This window comes from Dipteris shenzhenensis, chromosome 18 (genome assembly GCF_047967505.1).
Source record: "Dipteris shenzhenensis isolate YYH24624 ecotype China chromosome 18, Dip_SZ_1.0, whole genome shotgun sequence".
NCBI lineage: Eukaryota > Viridiplantae > Streptophyta > Polypodiopsida > Gleicheniales > Dipteridaceae > Dipteris > Dipteris shenzhenensis.
The window spans coordinates 36,372,960-36,382,605 of record NC_141613.1 but is presented as its reverse complement, the minus strand read 5'-3'; positions in this window follow the sequence as shown (position 1 = coordinate 36,382,605).

Sequence of the window (9,646 nt, the reverse complement as noted above, 5' to 3'; positions counted from 1 at the left end):
CTCTCACACACACACACACACACACACACACACACACACATGTACGTGCGTGTGCATACACACATGTACACCTCTCTCTCTCTCTCTCTCTCTCTCTCTCTCTCTCTCTCTCTCTCTCTCTCTCTCTCTCTCTCTCCCCCCCCCCACATGTCTACTCTCTTCGTGCAGTAACCTTACTCAACACACATTCACATTACCAACCCCCTCGATACAACGTGATCCCAATCTTGTCTGCTTTCTTGTACAAGGTCACTGTGTTGCACTTGCCAGGACTTGAAATGTCTACTCTTATGGAATGTCTTTGTAATCTCCATCGATTTCCCCCACATCTCCAATTCACCACCTTGGATGGCATGCACACAGCTGGACTTTTTATGGCTGTGCTCTATGGACTCCGTGGAGACATTGATGAAGGGATAAGGATTGCCAAGAGCTCCCCACCATCAATAAGTTAGGCCAATACTTTGAAGGTGATGATACTAATGCAGCTATCCCCATAACCTATCAAAACCAAAAGGTTGATGCCATCCTGGATGGGGGAGCGGGTGTGAGTGTCTCAACCAAGGAATGCTGGGAGAGGTGGGGAAAACCTTCTCTCAAGCAAACCCACCTGGTACGGTTCTACTACACCCTTGGGAGTCCTCACAGATGTTAACATTAAGGTATTCGGCTTCAGGTACCCCATTAGATTTGTAGTCATGGACTTTACCCAACATCCTAGATATGAAGCCATCCTAGGTAGGCCCTTCTTGCAAATTTCTGGACTCGTACATGATTGGAGCATCGATAGCATCTATTTATGGCATGAGGAGCAAATCGCACAAGTGGACTTGTGTACATACAAGGCCCACCCCCTGTTAGGACAACTATTTGCTGCAAAATCTGACACAACCAAGAGGACCACATCCGTAAAATTGTTCCAAACTTATGGGAAAGAAGAGGACAAGAAGGAGAAAGATGAATTTTGGTATGCCTCTCTCCCTGAGATAGAGTTCTCTCATAATTGAATGCACATTTTGGCAAACATTGACATCCTAGAAAGAATAGGGTTTCAAATAACAACCCCCGAGCATGAAGGGTTGATAACGGTGGTTCCCCTCAGAATGTTGAACATGCTCAAACCCCACGAGATGAGAAAGGGGACAGTAAGGGTCAAATTGGTGGACCTCCACTAGGTAACATATGTGGGTTCCACTACCACTCACCATAAGTTCTCCTCCAATCGGGGAACACAATTGAGCAAGGTTACCTCCCCAGTCGGCTCCATAAGTGCCATGAAGGAGCCCCCCTCAGGTCCAAAGCTCTTGCCAGTCCAAGAGGAATACCACCCCAAGGGGAGTGGAGGAGGAGGATGAAGAGAAGGAGGGTCTACGATAGGTACCTTCCCATTACAAGGCCTACATGATTGATGATCGCAAGATCTTATACCGACAGCAGCAAGCCAAGAGAACTCAGGAAGAAGGGTGCTTCCAAGGACACGACGGCCCACTAGCTAAGGTTAAGGAGGTAAACTTGGTGCCAAGAAGGGGACCCACAACTAGTATTCATAGCGGATGACCTTACCCCCAATGAAGAGAATTCTTTAATTACCCTCCTTTGAGAGTACAAGGACTTCATGTCCAGGAAATACATAGATATGAAGGGTGTGACTGTTGAAGTCGTGCAGCACACAATACCCATGCTAGATGATGTGTTAGTGTCCCTATCCTATGAATCCCAAATATGTGCTCATAGTGAGAGGGAACATCCAAAACCTCATAGATGCAAAATTCATCTATGAGATAGAGCATATAGACTGGGTGTCACCCATTGTGATAGTCCTAAAGAAGAATGGAAAGATTAGAGTATGTGTGGATCTAAAAAAAGTCAATGCTACCACCAGGCGTGACCACTATCCCTTGCCTTTCACGGAACATGTTCTAGAAAGAGTAGCTGAAAAGAAAGCTTATAGCTTCCTAGATGGATTCTCGAGATACAATCAGGTATCCATCGCCCCGTAGGATCAACCCTTTGCAACCAAGTGGGGTGTGTATGCAGCCAAAGTAATATTTGGGCTTACCGATGCACCCACCACATTCCAGTAGTTGATGATCATCGTCTTCAAGGAGTACCTAAGGGACTTCATGGAAGTCTTCTTGGATGACATGTGCATGAACTCGACATGAAGTCTTCTTGGATGACATGTGCATGAACTCGACATGGGATGATCACCTAAGATACCTAAAACTGGTCCTAGAGAAGTGCAGGTTGTACCGTATATCCTTGAATCCCCTCAAGTGCCAATTTTGGGTCAAACATGGTGTGCTTTCACATAGTGTCCAAGAATGGCATCTCCATGGATTACAACAAGATCAACCTCATTCTAGAATTACCTCCCCCCACAAATGCCAAGGACATGCAGCGGTTTACGGGCCAAACGGGCTACTATTGAAGGTTCATCCTGTTCTACGCAGACATTACCTGACCCTTAAACAAGCTTTTAGTAGTCTTTCAGTGGACTAAGGAATGTCAGAAATCCTTGGAAACCTTCAAGCTAGCTTTGGCCACAACACTAATATTATGGGCCCCAGACGAAATCTAATATTCCATGTTCACATAGAGGCCTCCAACTTTGCTATCAGATGTGTGTTAGCCCAACCAGGGGAGTACACCTTGGACTGCTCAGTGTACTTTGCTAGCTGGCAATCAAACGATGCCAAGGTTAATTACACGACAATAGAGAGGGAAGGCCTAGCCATGGTCTATGCAGTTAAGAAGTTCAGGCATTACTTGTTAGCCAACAAGTTCATCTTTTTTGTTGATCATCAAGCATTACTGTATTTGGTTAACAAGCCCTACATGACGGGATGCATCACAACATGGATGTTAATCCTTTTGGAGTTTGACTTCATAGTGTGGGGACCTTGCATCCTAGTCGACCACCTCTCAAGGATTCCCAATGGGGAAGCTCCGACGGGAGTTGAGGATGACCTCCCAGATGCTCCCCTATTCCTCATTGACATAATTCCGGAATGGGCAGTCGAAATAGACCACTACCTGGCAAATGGGTTGCCTCTAGATAAAGCCCTCGAGGGATAGAGCCATCAAACTCATCAAGGACACATCACCATATTAGCTAATGCACACCAACTATACTGCACGGGTGAGGGTGGCATCATGCATAGATGCATGTGCGAGCATTACATCGACGTGCTCGAAGAAGCACATGTGGCCCCACTGCCGCCGCTGATGTTATGGCACATAAAGTGTTGCAAGTAGGCCTGTGGTGGCCGACTCTCTTTGGAGATGCAACTAAGTTTATCAAGTGATGCGACCCCTACCAAAGAGTGCATATCCCACATAAAGCAGACATGATGCACCTAACAAGAATATTAACCGATCAGCCCTTTGAGAAATGGGGCATAGACTTGATTGACCTGATAAGCCCAGCAACTAAAGGAATAGAGGCCAAGTACATTATCTTGGCTGCAAATTATTTCACCAAATGGGTGGAGGGGCAAGCCACAAGAAAAGCCGATGCACAATCCACATCTAAGTTTTTATGCGAGCAAGTCATCACATGGATTGGGTGCCGCTTAGAATTGGTCAGTGAGTGATCGAGGAACTCATTTCCTCAAGGAAACTATAGTGATCTTAACTAGTGAAATCATGATCATACATAGGAAGTTGACGCCATACTACCCAGGGCAAGTGGCTTGGCTAAGAGCTCGAATAGAACATGCTGCAAGATTATAACTAGCACCATCAAAGCCGATCGTACCGACTAGGAGCACAAGCTCATCGCAGCCTTGTGGGCCTACCAAACATGTTACAACGTGGCCACGAATTGCACCCCCTTCAGCCTAGCCTTTTGGGTGGAAGTAGTTATGCCAATGGAATATGTAGTGCCCAACCTTCGCATTACGGTCAAGGAAAGGCTCACCAAAAATGCCTTGGCAGAGCACTTAATCAATCTCAAATGGCTAGACAAGACAAGATTGGGTGCAGGCTATTGCCTCTGGGTGGAGAAGCAAAGTGCAAAAATGGTTCGACCACAATCTCAAAAAAATATAGCCACACAAGAACCCATGCGCCTTACAAAAGAGTTCCATCAAAGTAAACGCCACAGTGCCAATACACCCCTGACAACCAAGATGATGCACAAACTCAACACATGCTCTACTTGGCTGATGACATGGTATGCTGCCGCTTGGCATTCGTCTCCACTGCATTCCACATACTCATCAAGTCTAGGTCTAGGTGAGTTTGTACGATAGGCATATCACCCCCATGCACCAACAGCTCACAAGTCCTTGGTATTCCAATGCATCCATTCACATTCATAGTTAGCATTAGGTGAATACGACTAGTACATCTCTTGTGCATTATCTTCATGTTTTGCATCCTTGCACGCTGACCTCACAAGTCTATGCGACACCTAGTCCGTTCACCTCGTGTTTCCCTTCGCACAATGCCCTCAACATATCCACAGTTCCCTCCTTTTCCTATTTTTCCTTTTTTCCTTCTTCCCCGCTCTACATTTTTTTCACTCTCTCCCTCTTTCTTCTCCCCCCCCCCTCTCTCTCTCACAAATTTTGACAACAGCTATCCCCACTCTCTGTATAGTAAAATACCCAAATTTGCTATATAGTCATCAACTTCTATCTAGGAAATCACATAGGCTAGTAAGCCTATTTAGTAAGCTATAATCTCTATATAGTAAAATACAACACATAGCCCAAATTCGTTATATAGTAATAATCTTCTATCTAGGAACCATATAGTAAAATACAAGACATACCTCAAATTTGCTATAGTAGTCATCTTCTATCCTTTAAATTTATTATTTATATAGTAAATATAACGCATGCCTCAAATTTTCTAATTGTTATTATTGCTAGTTAATTATCCAGTAACTACCACTAAATCAACTAAACACCTTTCTATTATCCCCACAGCCGTTGCCTTTTTGTTATCCCCATGGCCCATTGCCATAGTTTCTATGCTATTGGCCATCACCTTTCTATTATCCTACCAGCCATCGCCTTCTTATTATCCCGCCGACTGTTGCCTTCCCGCTAACCCACCGATCGTCGCCTTCTTGCTAACCTGTCGACCATCGCTATAGCTTCTATCCCATCAACCGTCGCCATAAGGGTGTTTTGCACCCACCAAAACTTGTGTCTCTCAAGCTTCCTCTCACCCTCTTAGCTTCCGTTGTGTCCTCACAACTGGTATCAGAGCTTGGCAGTAGAGCTTAGCGGTAGCATGAGTAGCCCGGTGCAGCCTCTAGCCCAGAGAGAGAGTGGTGCATCCCAAAGATCCTTGTTCAATAGGAGGAGCTGCAGATTTTAGAGCTACTATAGCAATTGGAGATAAAGGGGCAAAATCCTCTTGGGTATTTGTTTTACTGAGTTGCAAAGTTGAAGGCGTAGGATATAAGCAAATCTTCTCAAACACACATATGTAGTGGCCAATATCCGGAGTTAGAGACAGAACTTCAACTTGAAGTCTTCAAGGAAGTTGTAGATTAGATTGAGAGCTACATTTTCACTTTTAGCATCTCTGTCATCCGAGTTTTCAGTGAAAAGTTCCAACTCCTGCAAAAAGTGACGAAATTCATTTCCTGCGAGGATATCGTGTGTTGGATCTCCATATCTAGGCCACATTTGCAGTTCTAACAATCTAGTGGATCTAGAGTGGTCCAAAACTTCTACTTGAGAAGCTACTTCCGATTCCGTGAACTTTTGAAGTTGTGGTGAATCTCTGTCTACTCCGACGTATTCATTTTGCCATTTTCTATGTGAGTGGGATCTCAACATCTGGGCCTCCATTTGCAGAACTATCTATCCCGTTGGATTCGGGACTGCCTGAAACACGTCTACAAAGCTACTTGCCATTTAGTGAAGAATTGACGAGTTGTGATTCTCTATGTTTTTCCGTCGTCTCTTTGAAGGAAATTTCTCAAAGTTTCCAAGACCTTCTCATTGATTGCAATGTGGCATTTTGGCTAAGGTTAAGTTTCCTAAGGTTCATTTTTGCAAGTAAATGCAAGGGTTGACTAGCTCTTACTCCATCCTTGGATGAGATTTTGGAGTTGTGGCAGAAGAGAGATATTTGCAGATTGTCTTGTTGAGTTCGATTATGCAGTAATGCCCATGTTTTGAGACATCCTAGGTTCTACTTTCACTAGCGTCATTGCCCCGTAAGGCCATGATTTCTTAGATATACCTTATGCAGATCACTCTGCTGGTTACAGTCTAAGCCATGTGCACTCTTTTGTGGTTTGCATTAGGTTGCAGTGGATGCTTTATAGGCCATTTGGATGCATTGCAATCCTTGTTGGATGCGCTGATTGGCCTAGATTGCCTTGTGCGATGCTTTATTAATGGGGACGCTTAGCACGCAGATGCTATTTTATGTTGAGGGATAGCTTTGACATATTGCAATGGATGCACAGGTTGTGCTATGATCTTTCGGATGAGACATTATTGATGCTTATGCCCATGGACGGTATTTATGCTTGAGGCATTTGGCTCTTATTGGCATTATATTTGCCATTGTTTTGTCATTGTGGGTTGACATTTTCTTTTGGGCCAGATTTGCTCATATGGATGCATAGTATATGCACATGAGTCAGATGCATTTTGATGCTTTGAGCCTTGAGTTTTGGTGACAATATCCTTCATTAAAGCATACATATTGGGTGCACTTGGTATCTGGTGTGATTTCTCTTTTGCAGGTACTAGCATTTGGGATTTTGTTTCATTTGCATCATGGCATCCTCTTCCATGTCTGAAAAGGAGTTTTTCAGCACTAAAAAGTTTGATGGGACAAACTTTTCTTTGTGGAAAGAATAGATAAGGGATGTGCTTATTCAAAAGAAGCGTGACAATGACATTCTCTTCATGTCTAGTCTACCTGCAAACTTGCTCACCACTTCAGATGATGCATATTCCTAGGATTGGACTTTGGATCCGGACTTTGGATCCTGGTGCTTTATTCCATGTTACTTCCCATAGGGAATGGTTCTCCACTTATGACAATGGAAAGATAGGTTATGTGCATCTTGGAAATAACTATGCAAGTGAAATAGTGGGAGCAAGTGACATAAAGTTTTCTTTTGCAAATGGGTCTGCATTTGTTTTGAAAAATGTGAGACATGTGCCCAAGTTGACCAAGAGTCTTATTTTAGCGGGTCAGCTAGATGATGCCGGTTTTCAGACCACTTTTGGCTTTCAAAGTTGCAAAATTTAGAAGGGCTCTATGGTTTTGGCCAGGGATGCCAAGTGTGGGACTTTGTATCCCTTACATGTATCAAGGGTTTCTGATCATGTTGTTGCAATAATCGAGCAGCCAAGTACTTTTGGCATTGCAGGTTGGGGCACATGAGCCAGAATGGAATGAAACTCTTATGCCATTTGGGTTATGTACCACATTTGAGTTTTCCTGATTTTGAATTTTGTGAGGACTGTCTCTATGGGAAGCAAACTAAATCAGCCCATAAAAGAAGGGGAAAGAAAGAGCTTGAAAGGCTTGATTTGGTGCATTCAGACGTATGTGGTCCCATGCCTACACGGTCATTAGGTGGGACTGAATACTATGTGACATTCATTGATGATGCAACTAGGAAAGTGTGGGCTTATGCTATAGCTCGGAAGAGCGATGTGTTTCAGGTATTTCAAAAATGGTTGGCTTTGGTTGAAAATCAGTCAGGTAGAACGCTTAAATGCCTACGGATTGATAATGGTGGAGAGTATATCTCTCATGACTTTTAGCATTTTTGTGATACATGTGGGATTAAGAGGGAGCTCATGTCCCCTCGTACTCCAAAGTAGAATCCAGTTGCAGAACAAATGAACCGCACCATTCAGGAAAGGTTGCAATGTATGCTTTCCAATGCAAGTCTTTCTAGTGGTTTTTGGGTTGAGGCAATGAAGACTGCAGTGCATGTGATCAATAGATCACCTAGTAGGAGTTTGGATGGTGGTATTCCTAAAGAGGCATGGAGTAGCAAGAAGCCCTCTTACTCTCATTTGCGTATATTTGGGTGTGAGGCATATGCACGTGCCAAAAGAGCTTCGGAAGAAGCTAGATCCTAAGTCTAGGAAATGCATCTTTCTTTGTTACGGTGAAAGTGGAGAGATGGGCTATCGTCTTTGGGATCCAGAAGCAAAGAAAATCATATGAAGCCATGATGTGGTCTTCAATGAGAAGAAGATGCATAAGATACCCATGAGGGATGTGGAAATGAGGAGACTCACTTTAGAGCATGTGAATCCACCCGCATATGTTGATAGCTAGCAAGCTGTCCATGCACCGAATGTGCAGGAAAAGGTGCCACCAGGTACTCCCACAGGTACACAATCAAGGGCAGATGATGGATCATCTATTGGTGGCAATGATGAGCCAAATGTGGCTGATATGCAGGTGGGACAGCAAGCTGAAATGCCCTTCAGAAGAACATCTAGAGTGTCTAGACTACCTGAGAGATTTGTTCCAGGGGTAGACTATGTGATGCTTACTGATTGCGGGGAGCCTTCTTGCTACAGAGAGGCTATGATGCACGAGGATTAGCACAAGTGGGAGTATGCTATGCAATCAGAGATGAGTTCACTCATAAAGAATAAGACTTGGGACTTGGTTTCTTTACCATATGGAAAGAAAGCATTGCCATGTAAATGGGTTTACAAGATGAAGGTCATAGGTGATGATGTGCCTAAGTACAAGGCTCGTTTGGTTGCTAAAGGGTTCAAGCAAGAAAAGGGTATGGACTTTGATGAGATATTCTCTCCGGTTGTGAAGATGACCACACTTAGATGTGTACTTGGACTTGTGGCAATAGAGGATATGGAGCTTATGCAGATGGATGTCAAGACAACTTTCTTGCATGGGGATTTGCATGAAAAAACTTACATGATACAGCCGGAAGGCTTTGAAGAAAAGGGCAAAGAGCATTTGGTTTGCAAGCTAAAAAAGAGTCTCTATGGCCTTAAGCAAGTGCCTAGAGAATGGTATCACAAGTTTAATGCTTTCATTCGGTCCCAGAGTTTCAGAAGAAATGAGATTGATCACTGCCTCTACACTAAAAGGGCTCAGGATAATAGCCTGATACTCCTGGCACTTTATGTGGATGATATGTTATTGGCTAGCAAGAACACTTATGAGCTTGATGCATTGAAGGCCAAGTTTCATGAGGCCTTTGACATGAAGGATTTGGGACCTGCAGGACATATTCTTGGTATGCGCATCACGCATGACCAGAGTAGGAAACTCCTTTGGGAGTATGTTACAAAAGTGTTGCAGCGTTTCAATATGGAGGGAGGGAAGGTAGTAAGTACCCCATTGCCTCCATATGTGAAACTGAGTCAGGCAGATAGTCCCAAATCAGATGAGGAGAGGGCCATGATGGCCAAGGTTCCTTATGCGTCAACGGTTGGGAGTCATGATAGCTACTAGACCGGACATTGCATTTGTAGTGGGAGTTGTTAGCCGGTATATGGCTAATCTAGGAAAGAGGCATTGGGAGGTAGTTAAGTGCATCATGAGGTACATGAAGGGTACCAAGGAGGTGTGTATCTGCTTTGGCAGAGCAGAGATGCATGTATTTGGGTACATAGATTCCGACTATGCAGGGCATGTGGATAGCAGGAGATCCACTTCTGGT